This window comes from Choloepus didactylus, chromosome 15 (genome assembly GCF_015220235.1).
Source record: "Choloepus didactylus isolate mChoDid1 chromosome 15, mChoDid1.pri, whole genome shotgun sequence".
NCBI lineage: Eukaryota > Metazoa > Chordata > Mammalia > Pilosa > Megalonychidae > Choloepus > Choloepus didactylus.
The window spans coordinates 50,154,856-50,171,614 of NC_051321.1; positions in this window are offsets into that span (position 1 = coordinate 50,154,856).

The window sequence follows — 16,759 nt, forward strand, 5'->3', positions numbered from 1 at the left end:
ATCCAGTGTTGAGGTACCAAAGAACTCATGCAAGTACCCATCAGAAGACCAGCATTTGAATTCCTCTCACTCAATTAGTGATTCCAAAGAATCGGTGACAACAGAGGGAAGACTGAGACTGCAAGAAGTTCTACTCCACAACATAGTGGAGAATTTTTAAAGAAGTTTGGGGAAGAGGTATTCCAGAACCAAACCACCCTTTTAGATACATGTGGGCTGTGGTGCATGTACAGGATCCTAGTACTGGCCACTTCAAACAATCCATACTCTTGCTTACATCTGCTCTGGGTTGATAGCAGAAAAAAAATAAGAGAAGTAAAATCTAGTGCAATGTGAACTGGCATTTTTGTACTTTTCCCAAGATATATTTAAAGACTAGAAAAGGAGACTCAAAAAAGTATGGTTTGAAGGCAGATGATTGGAAAAAGGAAGACTTTTTATATCTGTATCTCACTGAGAGAAGATTCTTCAGTAAACCTGCTGCAAGCAATTAACAAATGCTTGTTAGGAGTTAAGAGGGCATAAGGGGTTGAATTAACAAATCAGACTCAGAAAAATAAGAGATATTATCTAGTGGCAAGTTTTACTAATAACATCAAAGATCCACATACTTGTGAATGAGAGGCAAAGCACAGATAAGTGCTCTTCAAGTCTTTTTTGGCTGCATTAGTGTGTGTTCTTCGATCACTTACGGGAAAAGGAGTAATTTCTGTCATGAAATATCTTCATTTTATATTCTGAAAATTGCAGAGCTTCAGATACATTTTCCACTGAGTGATGCCCCATAAATCCATAGATTACAGGATTCTCTACCAGCAGCAATCCTAGATAAAGCAGGAGTATCCTGTTAGTAAGAATTAGTAGGTCTGACATTGGCATATTCTAAGAAGTGGTTTCAATGAATCATCTTTTGTTCTCTCTCAGGATATTCCCTCATGAAGGGAAAGAATGATTAAAGGACTGATGCTAACATTTTCCTTCTGAGAGGTTAATTCTATGCATGAATAATTTATTTTTTAAAAGCCATTTCTAATGAGGAGGAGGGAAGGAAAAGAGATTGCTTTGGTAACACTATAAAGAAGATTTATTAACTTTAGCACCAAAGTCAGCAGATCTCTACTTTTAACATTCACCCAAATAAATCTAATTTAATTAGCTTATTATATGAACAAAATGATACATTAATAAATGGGAAAATGTAGGAATTATTTTTCCAGATGGAGGGAAAAATTGTTCAAACACAGAAACAAAATGGTAAAACAAGATTTTGAATATATTAAAATTGAAAACTCATCTACATCAAACCTACACACACATAATAAATTTCAAGACAAACTATAAATATCCTTAAAATATAAAGGGTTCTTAAAACTCAACATAAAAGAGAAAACCTCACAATATAAGTGGGAGAAAATATGAACAAATAAACACATATGTAACAGATCAATTTAATAAAGCAAACAGTTTTGAACTTGAATATAGTTTTGCTATTACATAAAAGAAAAAATAAAAATAAATTTCCTTTTACGCTGATTGAATAGGCAAATATAAGTAATAATAATAATCTCCCATATTTGGAAGATTCAGAAGCACAGGCAATTTCAAAATTCTCTACAGTTGAAATAAGTATCAAACATCTTAAGTCCATGCATATCTTTGACCCAAAATTTCTACTCTGAAGAAAATATATTAAGGAAATAATAATAAACATTATGCTAGAGACCCTTGGACCCTTAGACAATCTTATTCCACAACCAGAGAGGCTTTTAGCCAATTTTCATTAGATACAATTTCCTACATCTTGGAGAAAACATAAAGGGGTACTTTAAAAACTAAGTCAAAGAGAATATGCCACTATTTGGGCAATTTTTTTTCCAAGAGATATTTTATATAATGTTCAAAGGCACTTCTGCTTCCAGAAGAAGGATAATTTACAACAAACCAATGTCCCTGCAAATAAGAACTGGAAAAGATAAATATATTTTATAAAAAAAACTTCTCTTTATAGGTGTCAGTGAACAATAGAAGTAACGAAGATTAGAGTGACTAAGATTCAGGGAAAGACAAGCAGGGAGCTAAGGTGACCAACCATCTGCAGCTGCTTCTTCCTTGCTGTCATTTACCGATTCTGGGCATGGATATGAGACTAAGAATTAGGCTTTTCCCAGGAAGGGGTCACTGCTGGGGCAAAGAGAATAAACATCAAAGCTTTGTGCAGTCCCATGGGGCCTTGAGTGACAAAATTGGAGACTTGTGTGGCCCACAAAGTGACATAGTGACCCTCGAGAAATCTGCAGAAGAGAGATGTTTCAGGAAAAAGAATAAAACAAATACCACTGAAATGCAGAGAGAAGTTTTCTGCTATCTTGCCGCACTAAGAAGAAAATGTTCAGGACCTTTGAGGGGAAGAGGAACCAATGAACATTACTGGCCAGATGTTCTATGCCCTGGAACCAGGTTTGAACCAGAGTTAGAATGAGCCTCAACAAAGTTGACCGCCCTGAAGGCAACCAGCACTCATTGGGTTATGGTTATCATCTCCTATTCTGTTTTCCTGGAAGAAGAAATAAATTAAGGTTTATCTACACAATAGAATATTATGCAGTATTAAAATTGTAGCGGAAGATCAGCAAACTACAACACACAAGCCAAATCCAGCCTGCCGCAGTTTTTGTAAATGGAGTTTTATTGGAACATAGGCGTGCTCATTTGTTTACATAGTGTTCACGGCTGCTTTTGTGCTGTGACAGCAGAGTAGCTACACAAACCAAATGGCTCACAAGCCTAAAATATTTATCTGTGGCTCTTTACACAAAAAATTCCCTCTCCCTGGAATAGAGGAATAATTTATAATAAGGAAAATATTAAGTACCAATTGGATACAGTTACAAAAATTATATCAAAATAGTCCTTGCTTTACATAAGCAGGATTAGTCAATTTGACTAGTCCAATTCCAAAAGTTCTTTTTTTTGTTAAGAGTAGATACCTAAAGGGAACAATTGGCAATGCGTGAATTGTTGCTATGGAGATAAACTATAAACTTTAAAGATGTTCCTTTGTTTTTTTTAGATTAAATAATGAAGTCTGATAAGTGTACTATTTTAGCATTAGCAAACACAGGATTTGAAAGGAATCCACTAATATAATAGAATCAAGATGTCTGTCATATATGTAGACATTATGCAAATGTTAGGATGTTAAAAAAAAGGACATGGTAAATTTGACTTTTGTTCAAGATGTAAGCCAACTTTAGACTCGTAGACTCTCATAGGAAGGAAATTTAAAAGTTGTCGCAGTTAAGCATCCATCCTAAGCTTTTATGCCTAGCATTACATACATAATAAATCGCTAGTGGGCCTGGCTTGAATGCTTCAGAATTGTGAAAGGTCTCTCCTCCTAAAGCAAATCTATCATTGGACGTCTGTAATACCTGGGAAGTTCTTCCTATTTTATGGACAGTTCCGGGAAATGTGTTTTTGTTATCCTCTTTAGTAAAGTCAAAACCACAGAATTCGTCAAAGGCATTAATTTCCCTTCCCCCTTGCACATCATGCTTTACTAGTCCTCATAACAAGGAAATCCAGGAAGGCCATTTGGCCTTAAGCTCATGTTGACAAATCTTAAATTTTAAAGATTTTGATATTATTTCCAAATAACATCACTGCAATTTTTTGCATTTGTAAAGTATTAATTTCTTAACGTAGAATTTAAATATGACACACATTTTATTACTATCTTTTATCATTGTTTAATTTTTAATTATACTGGGAACCTCAAAAGTAAAAGTGCTTCAGGCCCTTCTAGAGTTAAAAGACTGCTGCTTATATAAATACATAACTTGCCATTCCCTAGTATGTTTTGGAAAGTGTGATAAACCTTCTGCACTTTAGATGGATATAATCTAGGGATTGGAAAAAATCCTTTTTTTGGTATTTTATGCCTAGAGAAATAGGCAGGTGGATATATATATATGCTCCTTACCTTAGGAGAGAAGGAGTGGAATTATATAAATATCAGTTCCTAGCATATAGTTAATATCAAAGATTATAGGTTTGGGGGTGAGAAGTACTAATGCGATATTATGTTTCATTAATGCATTGTGAAGTCAATTTAGTGGGATGTGACCAGAGTTTTTTAATCGAATAAATAGAATATAAAATACCAGATTTAAATATGTGTACTGGAGAGAAGTTTCGTTTCATGAAGTTTTTGTTCTAGTTATGAATTCATAGATACGTGTGTATTGGATTGCAGTATAAAATGTGTTTCTTTTCTTGATTGACAGTTACAGAATATTGAAAATCACTGACCTAGGAAGAGATTAAATAGTGACGGGTGTGTTATCAATGAGAGGGAAACCACAAGAGGAGGAATCAGCAGCAAATAAGATAGGATGAAAACCACGAGGGTAGAGTTCAGTTTGTTACATGTCACATGTCTATGTGTTGGAGTTAAACCATACCATCTTAAATGAGGAAAACCACCAACACCTTCTGTTATCACATCCTTACTACTACAGATTACAGAGGCCAACCAACTTAGTCTTTATCTATAGTTTTAAATTTGAGGCAATTGTATACCACTTATTCAATGCTGGGGTTTTCCATTTCTGTGGAAGTGTATTCTCTGAATTTATCCACCCCTGTGGAGCTAATCATACTTATTGATCCTTAAAAGGTAAGGAAGCATAGTCAATTTACAGGATGAATCCATATTAGAGTCCAACAAATGCCTAATTAATTTAGGTCATAAGACTGTCTCTAAAAGTCCAAAAATTGAGCTAGTGGTTGTTTCATGGCAACTTTCTCCATTGCACACTTGATGAGTTAGTGCTAAATAATAATGATTTAGAGTCAGACTCTAAATCAAATCTTTGGAATGAGAAGGTATTCTCACTAGTTTGCAATCCATCTGGATCATTCACACAGTTAATGCCCAAATTATCAATTAATTGTTCTTATCTGACGAGGTTAATTTCTGCTTTAAATTCAAAAACTGGCATATTTATCCAAAGACTTGAATTCAGTCAGTTTTTCTCCAGTGATTCAGCTTTACAACAGTAGTCTGAACAAACGGAATAATTGGTAAAAGAAAGCTGCGCCTTCATTTTAAAAGAAAGGCAATATCAATGAAGACATGAAAGGAATATCAGGTATCATGGTGTTTCCCACCTAACCTTTAAAAATATTGAAACATCAAGTAATTACTCAACTTAAATCTACATGTTTTACGTTTTGTTTGTATATATTGGTTAGTCTAGTGCCTAGCATAGAAGAAACAGAAACATTCAATAAAACTTTGATTAATGAATGAGTAAATGAATAAATGAATTACTAAAATAATAAATTTTAATGTATCCACAAACCACTACTTATATTTGGAATATCAATTTAAAATGAAAACATTTAATGAGAGTTTTGATCTCTCTTTCATCAAAAATAAAAATAATATTTTCTACTAGTTACTGAATATACAAGGACAGTGGATTTTTTGATTAATTAATAGATAAGCATTTATCGAAACTACTCAACAGAAAAAAAGATATTATATTCCTGAATGCACTGAATTGGTCAGGATTCAGTCAGGAACACAGAGTCAGAGTCACTATAAATATTATCAGATTTTTAAAAGGAATTACCACTTACATGAACGTAGGAGGAGTTGGGGAGATGATAGTCTGAAAGGAGGAAGTTGGGGTATCAGAGAAAGGGTCAGTAATGATTTTGGCTGATGCATCTCTATGGATGGACAAAATGGGGCTTACAGGGAAATCCTTGAAGCTAAGCATGTTCAACTGCCAAAGTCATGGCACAAAAAGGGAGCTTTTTCAAGAAATTGCCATCTCTAGGGAAGCTATTGCCTTTGTCTCCACTCTCTGTGAGTCTATTGCCATGCACAAAGTGTTAGATAGTGTGGGTCTGCTCTTAGTTAGCATGATCAGCTTTCAGAAAGAGAGCTGGATATAAATTGATTGGAGGGCTAGGATACACTGGAAACCTCTGGTCATTTCTGCATCTGTCCCTCACCAGGTCTGATCATAATTACCTTCCAAGACCAATAGCTTCTGCTTCATTTCCATCTCTCATGCAAGTTCCTCTTTGGCCATCTTTAAACTGGAACCACACAGAGAAGATGATTCTGGGAAATGTATTTCCCAGACTTAGCCAAGTTAATATAGCACAATCCCACACTCATATAAACTTATTTTAACAGATGCTTTCCTATTTAACAAACAGTAAGTCATTTTTTTTTCTTTCTGTTTATGTCTCACTTAAAAGTCCCATGGAACGCAGTGCTGATAGGCAGGGTCTTTGTTGATATCCCTGGACTTAAGATCACCATAGATTCTCTGCTCAGATTGTCCATGTGATAAAATTGACCTGGCTTTGACTTCTGTTCTTTTCTGGAGTTCCTTAAAGGATTTTTTCTATACCTAAATGTACATTAAAATCACCTGGCAATCTATTTAAAATACATAAGGGCTAATGAGAGTACCTTGGACCGGGGGAGTTCAAGAGTTAATGAAACTTTGGGCAAAATATTACTATGCACTCATGCACTTTATGCCCAGTCCTGTCACCAGCAGGTAAAAACACCTTCCCACAACATCTTCCTAATCAGCTTCTTCATGATCTTCAACCAGGAGATTTCTTCTATTGGAAGAGACATGGGAGAAAAACTGCTCTTCAACCTTGTTGGAAGGGGCTTTACCAGGTACTATTAATGACAAATACAGCATGAAACTCCAGGGAGTCAATCCTTGGGTTCACATTTCACAACTAAAGAAGCAATTCAGAATTACACACAATAGGGAGGCAAATCCAATAGGGGACCTCAAGCTGATGATTCTCAGAGACTTTCTGGAAGCAGCCAATGTTCAGAAGCAGATAGCTGACCTAAGACATTAAGAACAAGCTGATAGCCTTGGATAGTGGGTCACCTTCTGCCCAAAACACAGACCCAAGACTCCTGACTAATTCCTGTTTTGTTTTTTATCTACTTGTTGATAATCATCTTCTTGTTTTTTATAAATCCATGCTGGTCACCACCCATAGTGGCCCTTTTCCTCTTTTCTTCACTCCTTATTTTAATTGTTAGGTTAGAATATACTCATTCTAATGCCATTTTTATATTATCTCAAACTGTAGCTACTTTCCTTAGTCTGGATGTGCCATGTATCACCAGACCCCCATGATTAAAAACCTCTGGACAATTCTGGTCTCATCAAGTGAGACCGTAGTCAATTATAGGTGAAAGCATTTTCACTTGCACCTATATGGACAAATAACTTTTAACAAATCAATCTGTCACTTTGCTATTGTCCCTCTCTCTCGGAAAAAAACAAAACAACAATAACAACAAAAAACATTGCAATCTATTGATCAGACTGTGCTGGCTTGAATGTATTATGTCCCCCAGAAAAAACCATATTCTTTGATGCGATTTTTTGAGGCAGACATATTAGTGGGGATTAAGTTGCAACGTTTGGACTAGGTTGTTTGCATGGAAATGCACCCCACCCAACTGTAGGTGATAACTCTGATGAGATACTTCCATGGAGGTGTGGCCCCACCCATTCAGGGTGGTCCTTGATCAGTGGAGCCATATAAATGAGCTGACAAACAGAGGGAACTCAGTGCAGCGGAGAGTGACATTTTGAAGAGGAGCTACAGCCAAGAGGGACACTTTGAAGAAAGCACAAGAGCTGCAGATGAGAGACAGTTTGAAGACGGCCATTGAAAGCAGACTCTTGCTCCAGAGAAGCTGAGAGAGGACAAATATCCCAAGTGCAACTAAGAGTGACATTTTTGAGGAACTGCAGCCTAGAGAGGAATGTCCTGGGAGAAAGCCATTTTGAAACCAGAACTTTGGAGCAGACACTAGCCACGTGCCTTCCCAGCTAACAGGTTTTCTGGACACCATTGACCATCCAACAGTGAAGGTACCTGATTGCTGATGTGTTACCTTGGACACTTTATGGCCTTAAAACTGTAACAGTGTAACCAAATAAACCCCCTTTTATAAAAGCCATTCCATCTCTGATATTTTGCATTCCAGCAGCATTAGCAAACTAGAACAGATTTTGGTACCGAGAGAAGTGGGGTGCTTTTGTTGCTGAGTTTGCAAATACCAAACATGTTGGAGCGGCTTTTTAAATGGATAAGGGGAAGATTCTGGAAGAATTGTGAGGAGCTTGATAGAAAAGGCCTAAACTGCTTTGAAGAGACTGTTTGTGGAAATATGGACTCTAAAAATACTTCTGATGAGGCCTTGAACAGAAATGATGAATGTGTTGTTGCGAACTGGAAAAGAGGTGATCCTTGTTTTAAAGTGGCAGAGAATGTGGCAAAATTGAGTCCTGGTATCAGATGGAAGGAAGAATTTGAAAGTGACAACCTGGAATACTTAGCTGAGGAGATCTCCAGACTACGTGTGGAGGATGTACCCTGGCTTCTCCTTGCAGCTTATGGTAAAATGCAAGCAGAGAGAGATAAACTTAGAACTGAACTCTTGGGTTCAAAGAAACCAGAAGCTGATGGCTTGGAAAATTATGAGCTTCCAGGGGGTGGAATCCCAGAAGCTACAGCCCAACGTGAGGATGTAACCAAACATGGAACCCAGCCACCATTTCAATACAAGCCAAGATTGGAAAATGAGTTAAGCAGAAAGGATTTGTGGAAAGTCCTATTGTCTGATGGCTTTGACCCCTGTGTGCTTCGTGCAAAGCCAACAGAATTTTTGTGAGATCTTTATAGACAGAGCCATTGCCAGTATGGACTGGAGGAGACAGACAAGGAACAAATTGAAGGAAAAATTTCTTCAAAGACAGAGCTATGGAGATTGAGGTCTGGAGTCAAGAGGTCTCAGGCTGGGAGAGCAGAGTGGCCCACATGCATGGAAACGGTGAGTTTGCCCCAGAGGTCAAGGGTGGGCCTTCTGCCTCGATGCTCAGGAAAAATTTTTCCACGCCAGGCCCCAAAGAGGGTGGAGCACATTCCCAGGGAATTGGGGAGAGCTTGGCTGCCACCCCACTGTTCTGAAGGGGTTGAGCATGTGCCCCAGAGATGGAAGGGAATCTGGGTGCTGCCCCAATGTTTGAGGAGGGTGGAGCCGAGAAGATGGTCTCCCCAATGTGTGGATATGTTGGAGCACTCACCCCAGCATTTGGAGAGGAAAGGGCTGCCGCAAAGGCCCTTAGGAAGGGTTAGACTCCCACTCTCTCAAGCCCCAAGGATGCAATGTCGTTCTGTTAATGACTCTCAGACTTTGAAATCTAATGGAGTTTGTCCTCCAGGTTTTAGGAACTGTTTTGGTCTTGTGAACCCTGTTTTCCTTTCAGTTTCTCCTTATGGCAATGGGAATGTTTATCCTATGAATATCCCTCCTTTGTATATTGGAAGCACATAACTTGTTCTAAGTTCACAGATCCACAGCTAAAGGAGAATTATGCCTTAGGACTGACCATGCCTATAATTTATTTTGATGGGATCTTGTACTTAACTATTGTTACTGAAATGATTTAAGTTTTTGTGATATTGTGACGGGATGAATGTATTTTGCATTTGGAAAGAATATGTTTTCCTGGGGTCCAGGAGGTGGAATATACTGGTGTGAATGTATTATGTCCCCCAGAAAAAGCCATATTCTTTGATGCAATTTTTTGAGGCAGACGTATTAGTGGGGATTAAGTTGGAACTTTTGGATTAGGTTGTTTGCATGGAAATGCACCCCACCCAACTGTAGGTGATAACTCTGATGAGATATTTCCATGGAGGCATGGCCCCACCCATTTAGGGTGGGCCTTGATCAATGGAGCCATATAAATGAGCTGACAAACAGAAGAAACTCAGTGCAGCGGAGAGTGACATTTTGAAGAGGAGCTACAGCCACGAGGGACACTTTGAAGAAAGCACAAGAGCTGCAGATGAGAGACAGTTTGAAGATGGCCGTTGAAAGCAGACTCTTGCTCCAGAGAAGCTGAGAGAGGACAAATATCCCAAGTGCAACTAAGAGTGACATTTTTGAGGAACTGCAGCCTAGAGAGGAATGTCCTGGGAGAAAGCCATTTTGAAACCAGAACTTTGGAGCAGACACTAGCCATGTGCCTTCCCAGCTAACAGAGGTTTTCTGGACACCACTGACCATCCTCCAGTGAAGGTACCTGATTGCTGATGTGTTATCTTGGACACTTTATGGCCTTAATACTGTAACTGTGTAACCAAATAAACCCCCCTTTATAAAAGCCAATCCATCTCTGGTGTTTTGCATTCTGGAAGCATTAACAAACTAGAACACAGACCCTAGGTAATTCTAAATTTAATTCACCAATCTTTTGTAAGGTGATGAGCCAAATACTTACCATCTGAAAGAGAAAAATAAAGATTCAAATATACAATCCGGTTAATATTTTTGACCTTGTGTATGAAAAATTCCTTTTTCTTTTCCCTGGGTCTCCATGTGCCCCTACTGGATCCTACTTCCTTTGGGGCCAGGACACCTTGTCCTGCTTGCCTCTGACTAATGCCTCATTCGCTTTAGGAATAGTATTGAGACTTGCATGTAAACTGAGACTGTAATTGTGTAAATCACCACATCTGGAAATTCCAACTCAGACACAAGCTCCAAAATGAAGCCACTCTTGATTATTCAGGCACACCTGGAGGGATTTACTGAGTCATTGCTTATATGAACAAGCAGAGCAGTGTCCCCATCAGTGGGAATCATACAAATAGGAGCGACTATAAGAAACTTATCACTAACTCGGGCAGAAATTGTTTATGATACCACCTCTGTCCTAGATGGGATACGGATCAGTCTCAGTTCATTGGCTTGAGTAGTGATGGACAATCCCAGTGCTCACACATCTGGATTGTCTAGATGGACAATCACAGATGATTGTCATTTCTTATTGGTCATTCATGGTGGTGCCTCTCCCTTTGCTAATATTTCTTGCTGTGCTTAGTCAATGAAACAGGCAAAATGGAACAGGATATAATTGCCTTAAGGCAAAAGATATATTTGGCCCAAGTTTTATCCTTATGGCCTATGGGATTTGTTGTCTTGGCCAGAGTTGGGCAATTGGGATTTTCCTGGTTGTGAGGAATCTTACAGGCATTATTAGGTGTTTTTGATGTAGTAGTTGTGATACTGGTTATTGCATTCTATCCACAGTCTTATGTGCTTTTGTGTAGCTATGACAAAAATCTCAAGAAGATCTTGCAATGCATTTGATTATGGTGATGATTAAACAATTCACAAGCAACAAATATATGGATTTCTAGTCTACCTTGAATTGGTCAACCTCTCACCAAAAGAAGGAACTGAGAGAGTGAATATACAAGCAGACAATAGCTGTTTGTTCTAAAAGTAGAACTCTGACCCACAACCTCTGCAGCAACTGGCCTCAGATGGTCAGGAACTGGTCAATAATTGCCTACTTCCATGATTTTTGTCCCTGCTTCTAACTTAGGACCAACCAGAGAACAATAACTTCCATCTTGCCCATGGCAAGAACTTCCAATCAGTGCATCCCTTTAGCTTTCCCTTTATTCCACTATAAAGCTTTCTAACTACCCTAGCTGTCTTTGAGTCTCAGACAAAAGCAAGTGCTGGTGGTTGACTCCCTTGTTATAGCAAGCTCTGAATAAATAGCTTTTGCTTGTTTTCAATTTGGTAGTCTTCCTTTATTTCCACAGGTTCTAGTCCTTTCCCTTGAAATCCTGGTCCTGAGGAAATGTTATTTGGTTTTATACATGTCAGCGCCCCTAAACATTAATGACGTTAATGAGCTTTTTAAAATTATTATTAGACCATAAGGAAGACCTCTGGCAAAATCACCTAAAAGAAAATGTCAAATTGTCACAAGAATTTACCCAAAAATGATATTCTCCTATAATCTTATTACCTTAAAATGTTTTCTAAGACAAAAACATTTAATTTGTTAAACAATTACAACTGATATACACTGAATTGTTTTCTAAAATTTATTATGTTTTATATTTTTATCTTTTTATGTTTTTATATTTCCATTATTCATTATTTCATATATTCATTATTCCATTTTTGATTATTAAACATATATGGAATGATGGGCACCATAACAGTTGTTTTCATACACTTCCTCTTGCTTAAACTTCAGAATGTTACAGCCTTTATAATCTGCATTCATGATGAAACAGAAACTTGTCCATACCCTTATGGACTCAAACCCAGGACTTCTAATTCTACGCCTAAGATTCTTTCCATTATATCACACCACCATCCTCCAGAGTTCAGTTAATCTTATTGGATTGTTTGTATGGCTACAAAATACATGCCAAACAACAATTTGGATAGATAGAATGGTAGACTTGGAATGCATTCATTCATTTAACACCCTTTAAGCATGTACTATCTAAAATGCACTATTTAGGTGCTAAGGACACATCAGCAGAAAGCAATATCCCTGCATTTGTATCTATAGGCTATGCTTCTGGATGTATATACAGTCTAAGGGGACAAACAATGTTCTACTTTAGGAAGGACTCTCTGAGGATGTGATAATTCAGCACAGAGCTGAAGGATATAAAAATTAGCCATGCAAATACGGAGACAGAGGGAATGAGCATAAAGGCACTGAGAGGGAAAGATGCTTGATGTGCTTGAAGGGCAACATGCGGTCAATATGCTATAACTCCTTGTGCAAGTGGTAGAGAGAAAGAACTGAAGCCAGGGCCAAATCACGTGGGGCTTTGCATGCCTTTATAAGGACTTAGGATTTTAGTAAATCTGAAGGGAAGCCATTGAAGTGTTGAAAAGAGATGTGGCGTGCATGATCAGATTTACATTTGAAATAGATTTTTCCTGACTGAAATAAAGATAGCCTTTTTTTCCTTCTGACCCCCAAGCACAAAAAAAAAATGCAAAACAGCATTTCTGTTTTGACCGCTATGTATATAGAACGCTGGTCATGTGCTTGGCTCTAGGAGAAGCATTTCATACTAATACTCATTTAATCTTTGCATAAACACTGTGAAATAGGGCATATTTTTACCCTCTGAGGCTGAAAGAAGTTAGGCAACTTCTGCAAGCTTTCCTGTGTGCCGGTGGTAAGGGGAGGATTTGAAAATTGATCTCCCTGCTTCCAAAGTCAGTGCTATTGACAACCAAATAAAAATCATTTATGCTGACATATATAACCAGCCACACATCAATTAACAAAAATGAATATTAAAATTATAACTAAAATGTATTTATGATAATTAATAATATAGATAGTCAACCAAGTGAAATAGTGTATAAACTATCTCCATTCCTATTGAACTTCTGTGAAACCTTTGATAACTTGATAAGATGCTGAAAAGATGCAGCAGCTTTCAAGTTAAAGATTTGGCATGTCTAAGTACAAATCTCCCCAGAATAAATCTCCAGGACAGTCTATCCTGGTCAATGCAGTTTGTCTTCTGAGATAGTATCAAGTCACCAACAAGTAGCAATTTTGTTCTCACTTGGGTTGCTCACAGGTAAAATGAGCACTGGATATATGCATGCGTGTGGGAGGTGGAGGGTGCTGAATCAAGGGGACAGACCAAATCTCACCCTCAGTAACTCACAGCATAACCAACCAAGCACACAACAGGAGGTTCCTCCTATGGCTTCCTTTCAGAGAACAAATTACAGTACACAATGTCTCAGAATAGAACATATATAAAAGACAATATAAGCACACCTACACATAGCTGCAGATCAGTCTGAACCTGATACAAAATATGGAAAGTTATTGCTGGAAGAATTGGAGAATATGCAAATAATTTTGCCCTCTTGAGGATGATGAGTGCTAATTACATAAATCTGATATATGTGGTTCAGTTTTAAAGTGAATGCTAGCTCTCTTTCCTGATTCTAGCACCAAAAAAGCGTTAACCTGTAATATATAACGGTCCCAAGTACATTGGCCTTAGGTAACTTCTTGGCCACAGGCAACTTCTCTCCATAAATGCTCAATCTCATGAAATAAATATATTCTTGGATAAGAAATTTGTATTGTCATTCAGTGGGTTTAATGAGCACATGTGCCCCAAAGACCTTAGATAACTACTAGAAAATTTAATTGGAACTTAAATGAACCAACCACTGCCAAGAGCACAGTATCCATAATATGATCACATTTGCTGGCTGTCTTCTGAAGCAACTAACATTCCCTCTCCTGCATTTTAGGCCAGCAGTGCAAATATGTCCCAATGTTCTCTATAATGAAGATGAGCTAAATAATATTGATATCTTAAAAATGAATATTATAAATATCAAGACATTATGATGGTTTTTCCAATCTTGTCAGTGCCAAATGACAGAGGTTGGTAAAGGGCTCTGCAAACCAGGTCTCAAGTGCAAGTCTCACATCTCTCACACATTTATATAGGAAAATGGGTGTTCTATTCCCCCGAGTGGAATTAAGATGATTCATTATATGCTCATAGTCCTTATGTGCTGATAGTCCTCTTTGGGAGCAATATAAAATAATTTCATTCCAAATGAGTATCCCCCATACCATCTCAGGCATCAATTTTGCTATGACTTAAACTGTTTTCCCAAAATTCATGCCAGTCCAATCAAATTTGAAGACACATCTGCTGCAGTATACATTGGGAAGGTGAAATGTATTAATGCGTTTGATAGCAAATAGGAATTATTTTCAGAACACATATGACTGTGACTTGTAGCTGCCTGCATCATCACATGGCTTTCTCTCTTGTGTTTCTTCTTTACTGTCTGTGTCTTCTCTTCTTATAAGAATACTTGCCATTGGGCTTAGTGTGTGTATTTGGTTAAAACTGGATGAACTCATCTTGAGGTCTGTAACTTAAATTACATCTGAAAAGACAGTTTTTTCAAATAACATGACAGCCACAGGAATGGGGATTGGGACTTGGACAAATTTCCTTAGGAGCCACAATTAAATGGACTACAATTAGCAAGGTAATAATATAACTTGTATACCAGCTCTAGGTAATTTCCTTTCAATATTCTGTGTAAAAATGATTAGGAAAGAAACTTATGCACTGACTTTTAGGGGGTAAACAGTGGTTTTCACCCAAGGGCTAGAACTACTTATGACTTTCACATTGGGATAGAAAAGCACTTTTCAAGCATGCCAAATTTGTTTAGAAAATTTCTGCGAGAAATAGTTGTGCTATATTCCATTTTGTTTTATTGTTTTGCATATAGGTGTCTCTAAATCTGCTAATATAATTTACATTTTTTATTGTGCAGAAGCATTTCTCAAGGAGCCTTCAGTCAATCAGAATTTTTTTAAGGAAAGAAGGCAGTTAACAGGGAAGAACAACAGAGCCATTGCCATCGCAACAGGATAACTCATATTGTCAACAATAAAACAAATCATAAAAAGTCAGAGAAGAAGCAAGACAGGAAAGACAGTTTGATATGAGCAGAGAACAGGAAATATGAAAGGAAATTAAAATAATGGTTTCTAAAAATCAGAAAAGTCACAGTTTAGTGAATTGGCTAAGAGTGTGGATGGCTGCAGCTCTATAGTCCTTTTCTGGGACAATCCTGAAGGACAGTGGTAAAGGGAAATCTTCCCAGAGAGCAGAACTTCAAGAAGTTTACCTAGTTGTTCATTTTGCTTTGAAGGAGAAATGGCCAGAGGTGCATTTATATACTAATCCATGGACTGTGGCCAATGGTTTGGCTGGATAGTCAAGGATTTGGAAGAAACATTGTTGGAAAATTAATGACAAGGAAGTCTGGGGAGAGAGGTATGTGGATAGATTTTCTTAATGGGCAAAAACCAACAAATATGTCAATATCCCATGTCAGTACTTACCTGAAGGTAACCTCAGCAGAGGAGGATTTTGATAATCACTTGGGTAGGATAACCTGTTTTGTGGATACCAGTCAGCTGTTTTTCCCCAGCCGCTCCTGTCATTACCCAATGGACTCATGAACAAAGTGGCCATCATGGTAGGGACAGAGGTTATGCATGGGCTCAGCAACATGGGCTTCCAATCACCAGGGCCAACCTGGCTACAGCCACTGCTGAGTGCCTAATCTGCCGAAAGCAGAGACTAACACTCAGTTTCTGATATGGCATAATTTCCTGAGGTGATCAGCCTTGGGCAGGTTGATTACATTTGACTTCTTCAATCATTGATGGGGCAGCATTTTGTTTTTACTGGAATAGATACTTACCCTGGATACAGATTTGTCTTCCCTGCATGCAATGTTTCTGTTGAAACTTCCAACCGTGGACTTACAGAATGCCTTATCCACTGTCCTGATATCTATACGGCATTGCTTCTGATCAAGGAACTCACTTTACAGTAACCTGAGTGTGGCAACGGACCCACGCTCATGGAATTCACTGGTCTTATCATGTTCTCCGTAATTCCAGAGCAGTCATATAGATAGAACGGTGGAATGGCATTTTGAAGACTCAATTATGGCATCAACTGGGTGGCAATATATTGCAAGGTTAGGGCAATGTTCTTCAGGAGGCTGTATATGCTCTAAATCAGCATCCAATCTATAGTTCTGTTTCTCTCAAAGGCAGGATTCATTGATTAGGAATTAAGGGGTGGAAATGGGAGTGGCACCACTCATTATTATCCCTAACGATCCAATAGGAAAACTTTCACTTCCTGTCCCAGCAAACTTATGCTCTGCTGGTCTAGAGGTCTTGGTTCCAAAGGGACGAATACTTATATGCTAGGAGAAACAACAGTGATTCACTGAGCTGGAATTTAAAGACTGCCACCTGGT